At 43.4% G+C, this 12,884-nt stretch overlaps 1 long non-coding RNA gene across 1 annotated transcript in view; it reads right to left on the bottom strand.

The window, feature by feature from the left end:
• LOC142599434 (uncharacterized) overlaps window positions 1-12,884 on the bottom strand; it is a 209,675-nt gene extending 196,791 nt beyond the window's left edge. The window contains exon 1 of the long non-coding RNA XR_012832997.1: window positions 12,805-12,884. This is a non-coding gene — a long non-coding RNA (uncharacterized LOC142599434). The remainder of the gene's footprint in view (window positions 1-12,804) is intronic.

The following is a 12,884-nucleotide window of genomic DNA, read 5'->3' as shown; positions in this document are numbered from 1 at the left end:
CGCACAAGGGTTACCCCTGAGCTTTCTGCTGGTGTAGGGACAGTCAGTCCTGCAGAAACACCACAGAGTTCAGTCATTGGGAACAGCAAAACAGTAACACTGAAACATTCTCGACTGTTTCCCCGGCTGGCTACAGCTCAGATTCACCATTTCACAGCGGGAAAGAAAAAAAAAAAAAAAAAAAAAAATTGTTTCACAAGGTAAAACAAGGACTGTTGGTTTCCTGACCCTTGCAGCCATTATTTTACACTCCAGACCCAACACTGGAATATAGTTTTCTTAGCGTATGTAGTTTTGTGTCCTGACTGAGAAATGCTGTACTGTGAAGGCTGCAGATCACAATGAAGATGGAGCCTGATGCAGGACACACTTCCTGAATGTCAGTGTATGTACGTAGCTCTTGGAAGCAGGCCATATTTACAAACATGGTATCATATGGCTATTGAGATCTTAATTAAATAATAACAGTATTTTTAAAAGTTAATAGTATCGCTTTATAATTTATTAAACTGGTTTTAGTCACTTGTTGCAGCAAAAGTATTTTGCAGCCTGTCAAATCATCAGGAAATACAGGGATTTTTAAAAAGCATATATTTGACTAAGCAGTTATTGACTAAGAATTTTCTGGATTACTCCAAAGTAGTGCTACCTGGAGATTATTTGGAAGAGGAGAAGGAAGAAGACGATGATGATGAAAAAAACACTAACGTTGAACAAAGCCTTGGTAAGAAGATTATAGAAACTAGTAAAATGAAATTAAGTTGCAAAGTATAGATATTTTGTCACTTCAGAATCAGGTATTCAAAACTTCATGTGAAGTGGAATTCTCCGTTTTATGTAACACCAACTTAATGTTTGCAATCCCTGTTCATAACATTGTTTCACGGAGTCGCTGTCTCCAGCTGAACCCACTGAATGGCTTACACATTCACTGAAGTTCCGTGGGGAGTTTGTAGTAACAGGATTGGAAAATGCACCTAGGATCCTGATAGCTATGTCCTTGAAACAAACCTTGAAAGGAACCCTGTTCTTTGATCACACGATGGCATGCCTAGGGCTTGTAGATGGGACAGAAATGAAAAGCCTGTCTGCAGTGGGACAGAGGAAAGAGCAGACTATAGAACTTCTCAAGGATTAAGTCAGCTTGGCTATTTTTCTGGCAACATTTGAAATACACAGATTTGTAATACCAGAGCCTTATAATGTTGAAGAATGAAATTATAAAATACCACTGTAAGGAAAATATTTTGGTTAACTGGTTCTTCCTCTAATCTACCATGAAAGAGGAGATGGAAGAGAGTGAAATCATGCTGTACTATTCAGTCCTTGAACTAAGCATATTAAAAATTTGTGCTATTAATTTATAAGCATGTTGTAGTAGACTGAAAACAGAAAAGATTATGAAAAAAAAAACCAGAGGAAAAAACATGTTATATGTGGCCTTCAGAACACTCATTTCAATTGCACTTTAGGCAGTTACCTAACAGCACAATCTAAATTTTCAAAGAGAATGGTTGGTTTGTCTGTAAAAAATTACTGTATTTAAAGAGCCACAAATCAGTTAAAGCACAACCAGGTAGTTTGAAAACCATCTCTCTCACTTGGATGTGACCGTTTTTGTGAATACTCCCATTGTGCTCTTTGGAAGATGCCAGATGTCAAAGACAGAAGTTTAACTTAATATGCTTTCATTTAGAAATTTCTGCAAGGACATCTGTGTCCCAACTTGATAGAGAGGATCTGTTAAAGAAGAGTATGCAGAATTTGCAGGAGAATTGTGAGTAGCAGAAGATATCATCTAAGTTGTGTAAAACTATATACAGCTGCTTAAGTACTAGTAAGGTCCAGAAGGAAGAGCCTGGCACACATATCAGGCAGCTATGCATCTAAATTATATATTGTGTTGCATTTGTTACCCATACAACTGTTCTAAGGACAAGACAAATTAATGAGAGGTTAGGTCAAGAAATTCAAAGTTAGTCTCAAACCACTAAACAAAATTACAGAATGATAGGTGAGAGAGGAGATTAATATCCCGCTGCCCTCCCACCTTTTAACAAAATACATTCATAGATGTAATTTGACTTGTGATGAATCAGATCCTGCAGGTTCTAGCTTCATTTCACAATGTTTCAAGAATCCTCTTATCCTATCTACTGCTCACTGGTGACGTCTGTAAACAGGGTTTACAGTTCATGTTTAAAGAGAGCCCACATCTGAATTAATTACAGAAAATAAGTAAAGCCAGTGCCTGTTAACACACATGGCGCTATGTACAAATTGACAGAGTCTCTTTCCAGTTCTGCCTGAATCATTCCGTTAAGATAATTCTGTTACAATTTAGACTTAATAATTGAGGTTGATGAAAATGGACTATGATAGTAATGTATTTTTTTACTGAGTGACTAACTGTATATAGGGAGTGACATAATGGTGCTGGCTATTACACTCATCAACTCTGCCAAGAAGCATGAAAGGTGGTCTCCTGTGAAAACTGTTAACCCATCCAGAATACCATAGGCAAATGACACATTGCCTTCCATACATGGCCATCAAAAGTCAAATATGAATCTGGAAAATGCTTCTGCAAAAATAGCTCTGCCTTAAAATTTATATGTAGATTGGGATTTTCATAAGTACTTAGTTTCTACTCAGAAGAGATTCACCCTGCGTAACTGCAGCTTCTTTATTATTACTACTTGTAGCAAAATTCATCTCCACCAACGCAGCAGAAGAGGAGAGTTCTCGGGAAGAGCAGGCATTAGGTAACAGCTAATTGGTGTTTCTAGTATTATACCATCACACTAAAAAGGTCTGTTTTGACATGCTGATCTGAAATGATTTTTACAGTTTCACTGAGCTCATGACCAGGTATTCCTTTGTTATTTGTAAGTTCATAACATAGCTATTTCAAGGTCTCAATTTTTTAATCACTGTAGAGTTGCAAAATACTAGAGAATAAAGCATACTTTTTTTTTCTAAAGAAAACAGTTCTTACCACTTTTTGAAATATGTTTGCCAGTGAACTACCTTAATTTCTGATTTTTCTATCTTTTAGGCTTTGACAGTAATGTCAAAGCCTAAAAGCTAGAAAGCCTTTCCTTCCTTTTCTTAGATGTTGAACTTCCTGATTTCTCTTTCTTTGCTTTATCTTAGGAATAATCTTTGCAGCTGTTCTTTTTTCTTTCCAGAATCCAGATTTGGACCCCATTACCTTACCACTCTCACACAGAGCCAGAGTGAAGAACCTCCTTTGGATGGTATGGTAGAGGACTCAGCAAAAGATTAAATATGTTAGATTCTTCTAAGTAGACAGTGTAAGAACAACTTCAATTCTAAATTTGGTGGGGGGAAATGAAATTAAAAAGAAACTTGAAATCAAGAGACTTTGTCACATCTTCATCTGAGAATCATAGAAGAAGTAAAAACCATTAGGCAAGCCCTGTCTTTGAGACACACATTTACTAGCGGGTAAAGAAACTGAAATCTCAAGATGATGAAACTTAGCATGGGCCACATTAACAAGCTACAGCAAAAGTAATGCAAATAAGTACTTTGAATCTGAAAACATGCTTCTATCCCCAAACCTTGAGGAATGCTTTAGTTTGCATATCTCTTCTTCTCCTACATCCAGCTATATTTTATTATTACTTTGCAGCTGAGGGAAAATGTTAAACATATTCACAAATATATGGAAGAAGTTAAGTTTCTGCTGACCTGAATGGGAGACATGCATTTGTATGCAAAACTTGTGTGCAAAATTTGTGTGCAAAATTTAGCCTCTGAGATTGTATGGGGTTTATCTGTATTGATTCATGAAACAGCAGCATATGCTTTCTGTATCTCTGGCAAAATAAATTAGCTTATTTCTATTTCTGAATAGCTAAAAAATATACCAACCTCATTTAATTTTCTAACCAAGGGCTAACATGCCACAGCATTTCTAGAAACTAAACTGTAATGAAAGAAATTATTCTAAAAGGTTTTTCTGTTTGTTATGAGTTTGTATATAGGATCATAAAAGGTGAAATAAAAACTTATTGCTTAAATGTAAGGTTTTATTTGTGTAATACTGGAGTATTACTATATCTTACATTTTTCAGATCCAAGAGACAAAGTTATGAGGAAGTCTCTGAAAGTAATAGAAGAGCACAAACATGGAGTTTCACCTTGATAGATAAAAGTAGCTTTATGACTGGTTTGGAATCCTTTTTTGACTGAGAATTAGCCACCATTTAAAAACTATATAGTGCTAAGAGCAAAAAAATCTGATTGGTTCTGCTTATTAGAACAAATTGCACTTAGGAAAGTTAGCAAGATCTAGGAGAAACTGGGGGGGGGGGTGTGTTAGATCTATATGAACTATAGGAAAACTAAGATACATAGATAGCTGTAAAAAGCAATAAAAATCTTTTAAAAAAAATAAAAGAAAGAGTGACTAGCTAACTGGAGACAGCTCTGAGTTTCATTCGTTCTCATAGGCAAGAGAAGTAACAATGTCAGTCAAGTATGTTATAGCAGTCACACACAAATTGTTTTACATCCTTCTAGAACAGCCAACTGCTTGCAAATTATTTATAATCCCATTTGTTTCTCTTGAAACAAAAGAATTTGCTACGTATTTAAATACCAGATGGAAATGCAGAAAGGAGCTGGATTTTTTTAATTGCATCAAAGATATGTTTATCATCAAACATAATCAAGCTCCTGATCTCAATGACATCAGATATCATCCAAGCGATGTATTTTTCCAAGAAATGCCAAGTAAGAATATAATATAGCAGTCTTCATGGGTTTTGCACACAGTAAATTAGGAATATGTGGAATCAATGATTCCACAGATACTTAAGACCACCCCATCTCCTCATAGTTGAAAAAATGGGTTCTAATAAACTCAGAAGCATCTCCACAGTCCCTGGGGCCTGCTAAACCTCTGTCACAATTACCCTTTATGATGGATACAAATAATGTCTAGAAAGATTGGATGATGTGCTTTGGATCAATTAATCAACAACTAAATGGCTTTGGGTTTTCACAAAACTCATCCTTTTTATTAAAAAGTGCTTCCTTTTATTTGCAAATCACATAGATATAATCCAGTTCTATGTACATTGATTTGTCCAAGACATTACCTGTGTGCATACTAGTGGTGTGGTGTGCTTTACTGTTGTAGTGTCAGACAGCGCTGACAGGCTTCAAAGGAACACAGCTCAAGAAACCAGCCAAGAAGATTTTAAAGTAAATGTAATGCTTGCTGTATCATGTACAACTCTTGTCTGCTCCCTAATATTTTTTATATGCTGTTGTGTGGCTTTTGTCAAGTACAGAATGGCAGAAAGGTAAGTTTTCCAATCATGTGCTGTGCTTTATTATTTGGATAGCAAAGTAAGGTGCTACTCCAAACATAGGATTAAAGACTACGCAAAAATGTGATGAAAGCTCAGACAGGCTGTACACATATACAGTTAATTTGCTTACTTTTTCTACTGAAAAAGGAAAGTGAAGGCAGATATTCTTAAAAAATAGAAAATTATATTAATAGCAATAGTCTATGTACTAAATATTTCCTTACAAGTTCAGATGCTCCGCTTTGTCAGTTTAAATCTTGGAAAAAAAAAAAAAAGTTCAGTAATTTATTATCCATCTTCAATGGTATCTCTTAAATTTCTATTGTATTCCTCTGATTACAATAATGCAATGATTTTTGATCTGTGTTTTGGGATTTTTTCTCATACATTCAGATGTTCACACGAACAACAGAGACTGACTTCTGCATCTTACTGTGACCCTCTGAAGGCAGTTCCTGATTCTTCAGTTTTCACAGCTCCAGAAAGCAGCATGTGGGGTGAGAAAGCAGCATCAGACATACAGAGTAATGGGAAAAGCACAAAATCAGAAACATTAACTATCATAAATTCTGTACTTGATGATATACAACCAATTTCTCATGCATCAAGTCTCAGCAGTATTCCTTCCTCTGAAGACTTAAATGGAGACCATAATGAAACTGAATCTCATTGACAGTGACTGACAAGCTTATATGTGCAACTATGCTTATATAAACAGTACTTGTGATTCACTAATTTTGTAACTTGAAATTTCATGATGGGACAGAATAAACTTTACATTCTGATAAGACAGTGGTGTATAATTAAAATTGGATCATAAATGTTTGCAGGCAAATACTAACTGCATCAGCATCAAGTGCCAGGAGAGATGACCATGCCCAGAAAACAGCTCCACATTATTCCTCAAGTTAAAAAGGAACAGATGAAACACAATGATTTCTTGAAATTAATTCAAGCAATCCAACATTAGTGGCACACACTGAATGGGAATGTAGTGATGGATCACTGAACATTAATTATTTTAAATTACGATTTTTTGAGAACTTTTTTTTTTAAAAAAAAAAATCCTTTGGAAAAGTTATGTGAGCATATGTGCATTTCGGAATGTTTGTGTACCTAACAGTTCTATATGCTGTTTGTATGTATACGATAACATGCAAGCCCAAATAAAAGCAAGGCAGGTATTTCTAACAGAAAAAAGACCTCTTGGTAGATATTTTAAAAGAATACAATTTTTCTGTTTCCTGTTCTTCACACACTGCCCCAAATCCAGATACCTGTCTTTGCCACTCCCGGACGGTAGCAACAATTCTTCAGTTGACACTAGTCCGACACAGGGAAGGAAAGCACAATGAGAACCACAGGGTCAGAAGTAGAGACTGCTCTATAACGTAAATTTTAAGCAGTGGGGCACAAAACCCCAGGGTTTCCCAATTACAGCCAAAATGTATTAGCTTCAAGGCAATGCAATTAATTTAGAAAAATTGCTTGACCATGGTCTTCTGAAGCTGGCTCAAAACCCAGGAATTCTTCCATTAACTTTCAGGATCCTGTGCACAACTTTTGAAAATAATTTATCCCACCATGCAGAAATACAAGACAGCAATGCAAGATTTCTTTTTCTTCATTCTTCCGTACATATCACCATTTAGTAATTATCTTTTTTGGCACCTGGTTATTGGCTATTCTTTTTCTTGTTATTATTTTAATGTATTTGATGTTTTGAAATTGTTCTTCACTATCTGAAATTAAAGTTTTGCCTTAAGGGTGTATCCTGGTTCTGGCAAGGATAGAGTTAATTTCCCAAGGAGCCAGGACAGGTGAGCCAAGCTGGCCGGGGGCTATTCCATACCATGTGAGGTCATGGTCACCATAAAAGGGGGCCAGTCGGGCAGGGGCAGGTGGTGTGGCTCTGGGACGGGCTGAGCATCTGGTTGGTGGTTGGTCGTGGGACCGGTAGATCGTTCTCTGTTATCACCCGTTGTTACTATCTGTTATCAGCACTGTTGTTGATTGTTTTCCCTCTCCCTTGCCGTCCCAGTAACCTGTCCTTATCCCAGCCCTTGAGGCTTTGCTGTTGTTTTTCCTTCTCCTCCCCATCCCGCTGAGGGAGGGGTGAGCGAGCGGCCGTGTGGCGCTCACCAGCCGGCTGGGGCTGAACCAGGTCAGTCCTTTCTGGCGCCCAACGTGGGGCACGAGAAAATCGAGATAAGGATAGTAATTGGAAGACGTAATAGGCAAAACATTGACTGAACGTAGCTTGAGAGTGAAATAGTGGTCAAGGGACTAGAGGTAGATTTTGTGTGTAGATTGTCCACTCTTGTTTGGTGGTGTGATAGTGTTGTTTTAATTTTGGTGTGGGGAATTCTTTTTTCTTTTTCCTTGTTGATGTAATTAGTGTTTGTGAAGTTTTTGTGTTTAATGTATATTGTAATGATAATTCTTAAATATGTGATTCACAGAGGCGAGGGGTGGAATGTGTTGGGTTTGTGTGGCAAGGTTTTGGTAGCAGGGGGGGCTGCAGGGGTGGCTTCTGTGAGAAGCTGCTAGAAGCTTCCCCTGTGTCTGATAGAGCCAATGCCAGCCGGCTACAAGACGGACCCACCGCTGGCCAAGGCTGAGCCCATCAGTGCCTCTGTGATAACATATTTAAGAAAGAGAAAAAAACAGTTAGAGAGCGCTTTTGCAGCTAGAGAGAGTAGTGAGAAGATGTCAGAAACGCTGCAGACACCAAGGTCAGTGCAGAAGGAGGGGAGGAGGTGCTCCAGGCGCCGGAGCAGAGATTCCCCTGCAGCCCCTGGAGAAGACCATGGTGAGGCAGGCTGTCCCTCTGCAGCCCATGGAGGAAGGATGAGGGGGTGTAGAGATTCCATCTGCAGCCCATGGAGGACCCCACACCGGAGCAGGTGGAGGCACCCGAAGGAGGCTGTGACCCCATGGGAAGCCCAGGCTGGACCAGGCTCCTGGCAGGACCTGTGGATCCGTGGAGAGAGAAGCCCATGCCAGAGCAGGTTTGCTGGCAGGACTTGTGGGAGAAACCTATGCTGGAGCAGTTCGTGAAGGTCTGCACCCCGTGGGAGGGACACACGCTAGAGCAGTTGGTGGAGGACTGTCTCCCGTGAGAGGGACCCCATGCTGGAGCAGGGGAACATTGAGAGGAGTCCTCCCCCTGAGGAGGAAGGAGCGGCAGAAACACCGCGTGATGAACTGACCGTAACCCCCACTCCCCGTCCCCCTGTGCTGCTGAGGGGTCAGTGGAGGTTGAAGCCGGGAGTGAAGTTGGGCCCAGGAAGATGGGAGGGGTGGGGGGAGGTGTTTTAAGATTTGGTTTTATTTCTCATTGCTCTACTCTGTTTTGCTTAGTAATAAATTAGATGAATTCCCTCTCTAAGTTTGGTCTGTTTTGCTCGTGATGATAATTAGTGAGTGATCTCTCCCTGTCCGTATCTTGACCCACAAGCTTTTCGTTATACTTTTTCTCCCCTGTCTGGTGCATGAGGGGAGTGATAGAGCGGCTCTGGTGGGCACCTGGCACCCAGTCAGGGTCAACCCACCACAGGGTTGTACTCAAGCTCAATCTGCCTCTAGGAGTTGACAGTATCAATGACTCAACCTTCCAGAATTTATAGGAAAAGAATACAGAAAATCATATAAAACATGATGGTGCTGTTCCACAAATTCCCAGTTAATTCACATTGTGAATACTGAGTGCAATTCTGGTCCCATACACTTAAAAGCAAGAGACAAAACCAGAAAAGTTTTAAGATAGGTTGATAAGAACCGTTGGAAGAATGGAACTGCTTCCACAACAGCAACCATAAAAGTAGAAGTGAAAAGAGTATGTGTTGGTGGGAGCTGAGAGTCTATTACAAACATTGAGTGCCACAGATAAAACAGATAGCAATCGACTGTCCATTCCAGTAAGAAAAGCAAGGAGCATCAAATGAAACCCATAGGAGCCAGGTTCAAAGTATCTAACAGATACTGTCTTTGCAACGGGTTGTGAGTAGACTAGACAAGTCATTGCATGCTACTCAACAGACAAGCTCACCAACCCCTCTATGCAGAGTCCTCTAGTGAAGACTTGCATACTCCTGCTCTGTTTTTACAGCTCCCTAGGCATCTGGCTCCTGGCCTCTGCTGGAGACAGAGCACTGGGACAGATGGACTCACAAAATGAACTCACTCTGACATTTGTTCTCAGCAGAGAGCTGTGGGCCGTGCAGATCGTTCCAGATGAGGCAGATCTGGTCATCACAGCCCAGAGAGCCCAGGAAGTCTCTTAGCAGGCGGGTGGGTAGTTCTTCAGTTGGAGCAGAACGGCTGTCCGGACCAGAGTGCTCCTAACGGTAGCCTAGATACACAGCCCACAAAAAATCACCCACAGCCGGGGCACCCCACCCGCAGGACAAAGCAGTACTTCCCCATGAAGCGTAGGTAATCCCCTCAGAGCCACATGCCGTCTTTCCTCACCAGGCAGGGCTACAGACTTTGCACCGCAGCTCTGCGAACCGCACTGCGGCCGACACCGTGGATCCGCACCGCTCCCGTGGTGGCTGCTTCCTTTTCCCTCAGCGGATGCCGGGTGGAAGCGGGACACTCGCTCCTCGCACCACCACCGCAAACACTGACTGACGCCTTCACCCTGTTCGCTGAGATGTCTCCTCACGGGCTGGGCTCCCGCCGTGAGGGCTGCGGGGGCGGGGGGGGGTGTCCCGTGCCCCTCCACCTTTGGTGTGCGGAAAATCGGACTCCACAACTGGGAAAGTTGTAAAGTAGGTATGTTTATTCAGCGCTGGGGAGCACGGGGGGCCATCCCACCAAAATCGTGCGCACCTTGCGGCAATTCCCTTTGAATTTTATACAACAAAATGTTACATATTCAAAAAGCGCCTATACATATTCATGATCTTCCGTGGAAAGGCGGTCTTATTACAATGAGTTCATGTCCATTGTCTCCGCCTTTAACTCCTCTCAGCTGCACACGCACAGTGCCTCTTGGTGGTCGTGGGCCGGGGTCTTAGGGATGAAGGCCGTATGTCTTCCTCACTGTGCACTTTTCACCTTCACCACAAAACTTACTCAGACCGGTTCCTAATTAGTAGAGAATCCTCCGCGTTCATTCCATTCTGATTTACTACCTCCTTATCTTGTGATTGGTTACAAAAATGCAAGCAGAGCGAAGGGTCATCTTGACCCTTCCTTATGCTAGTTCTTGTTAAAACATCTTACGTAAGGGTTAAGATTATTAGATATGTGGCTTAAGCTAGTTCATGGTCCTGCCATTTCCCTTAAGTGTTAGTTCTATCACCTTCGCCAGCTCCTACCGCGAACGGCCGCGGACCACAACCTCGTCCCCGCCAGACGGGGCGGCAGCGTCCCCTTACCCTCTTTCCTTTTCCTTTTCCTTTTCCTTTTCCCTTTCCTTTTCCTTTTTCCTTTCCTTTTCCTCTTCCCTTTTCCTTTCCTTTCCCGCCGCCGGCTACTAACGCCCTCCCCGTGCTCCCTCACAGCGCCTGGCGGGGCGGGGCTGTGGGCTGGGGACCCCGCCCCCTCCGCTCCCATTGGGCGGCTAGAGCCCAACGGTTCCCTGGCGCTTTCCCGCGCGTTCCTCTCGCCCTCGCAGCCGCCGGGAGAATGATGCGCCCTAGTAGCTGCTTCGGCGCGTCCTCCTCCCCCCTCGACGGCTCCGCGGGTGGCGGCTGCCAGCGGCCTCGCTGCCAGTACCGGCACGAAGCGTCGCGCCATGGGGAGCCGCCCTCAGCCGGGCCGAGGCCTGCCCCCTACGATTCCCAGGGTGAGGATGGCGGGAAGGATGTCCTGGCCCGGCCCGGCCCGGCCCGTTCTGCCGGGCCTTTTCAGGGCTGTGTGCGGAGGGCGGCAGCCGGGGGCTGCTGTGCTGAGGGAGCCGGGCCCCTCCGGTTCTCAGGGGGACGGGGGGCCGCTTTCCAGCGGTAGCGCTGCTGTTAGGGGTGGCACTGACAGGCTTTCGGAGGCGCTGAGGTGCAGGCGTGGCTCTGTTGCTGCTGTTTGGGAATGGTGGTAAAGAGCTGTAGTGCTGTGTGTGAGATCTGAAGTGTGAAATGACACAGTCTGTCTTGCTCTGCCTTTGCTCTTAGGAGAAAAAAATAAACGCCCCCGCCTTGGCAAGCAGCAGTGACAATACTCGTATTAGCATACAAACTGGTGTTTGTGCCTACAGTTCTGCTTCAGGGAGCTGGGCTCAGGAGGATTGCTTAAACTGCTGTGTGACAGTGTAATAAGAGCTGGTGCCTTCTCGCTTTCTTGGTAGGAAGATAGCACCTTTCCTTTGTGGTCCATGACCTTTAGCCCTTGTAATGAAGAGCAGAACTTGTAATATGAGTTGCTTTTAGTCTTTGTAAGGCTCGTGCTTTCTTTCCAAGATGAGCAGTCTGCAAAGAGCCTGCTTGCACATCAGTGAATAACAGGCATTTTCTACTGAAACTTTAGTATGCCTCTCCCATGGTGCTCCGCTTTCTTCTTATGTGTATTGAGTAATAAGATTTGTAGCTAGCTTTTTTTGATGTTTGTTGTGTTCCTCTCGTGACCGAGTGTTTTCAGGCAACTGTAAACTAAATCTCATTAGCAGAAATAGTAGTGTGTTCAAACTGTTGGGAATAAAGCTAAATGGGTGTAAGAGGTGAGGGAGCAGAGTATTCAAATTACTTCAAAATGGGAACCACGAAATTCAGCAATACTAACAGCCTATGTTAATGAAAAAAGCAACCTGCTTCTGACCTGGACTTGAAAAGCTTATAATTAAAAACAAGTAGCTGCTTTCTGATTACCTTGAACTTGGGTGGGTCTCTTCCACATCATTTCCTGTAGGTTACATTGATAGTTTTAAGAGTTGCTTGTTAAATATGTGTGTTGGGCGTGGCAAGGTTTTGGTAGCGGGGAGGGGCTGCAGGGGTGGCTTCTGTGAGAAGCTGCCAGAAGCTTCCCCTGTGTCTGGCAGAGCCAATGCCAGCCGGCTACAAGACGGACCCGCTGCTGGCCAAGGCCGAGCCCATCAGTGCCTCTGTGAGAACATATTTAAGAAGAAGAAAAAACAGTTAGGGAGAGCTTTTGCAGGTGGAGAGAGTAGTGAGAAGATGTCAGAAACTCTGCAGACACCAAGGTCAGTGCAGAAGGAGGGGGAGGAGGTGCTCCAGGTGCTGGAGCAGAGATTCCCCTGCAGCCCCTGGAGAAGACCATGGTGAAGCAGGCTGTCCCTCTGCAGCCCATGGAGGAAGGATGAGGGGGTGTAGAGATTCCATCTGCAGCCCGTGGAGGACCCCACGCCGGAGCAGGTGGAGGCATCTGAAGGAGGCTGTGACCCTGTGGGAAGCCCATGCTGGAGCAAGCTCCTGGCAGGACCTGTGGTCCCGTGGAGGGAGGAGCCCAGGCCAGAGCAGGTTTGCTGGCAGGACTTGTGACCCCGTGGGGGACCCACGCTGGAGCAGTCTGTTCCTGAAGGTCTGCACCCTGTGGGAGGGACCCACGCTGGAGCAGTTCATGAAGGACTGTAGCCCG

Source organism: Balearica regulorum, chromosome Z, assembly GCF_011004875.1.
Source record: "Balearica regulorum gibbericeps isolate bBalReg1 chromosome Z, bBalReg1.pri, whole genome shotgun sequence".
In the NCBI taxonomy this organism is placed as follows: domain Eukaryota; kingdom Metazoa; phylum Chordata; class Aves; order Gruiformes; family Gruidae; genus Balearica; species Balearica regulorum.
The sequence above is the reverse complement of the archived record's forward strand: the minus strand, read 5'-3'. Positions and strand labels throughout refer to the sequence as shown.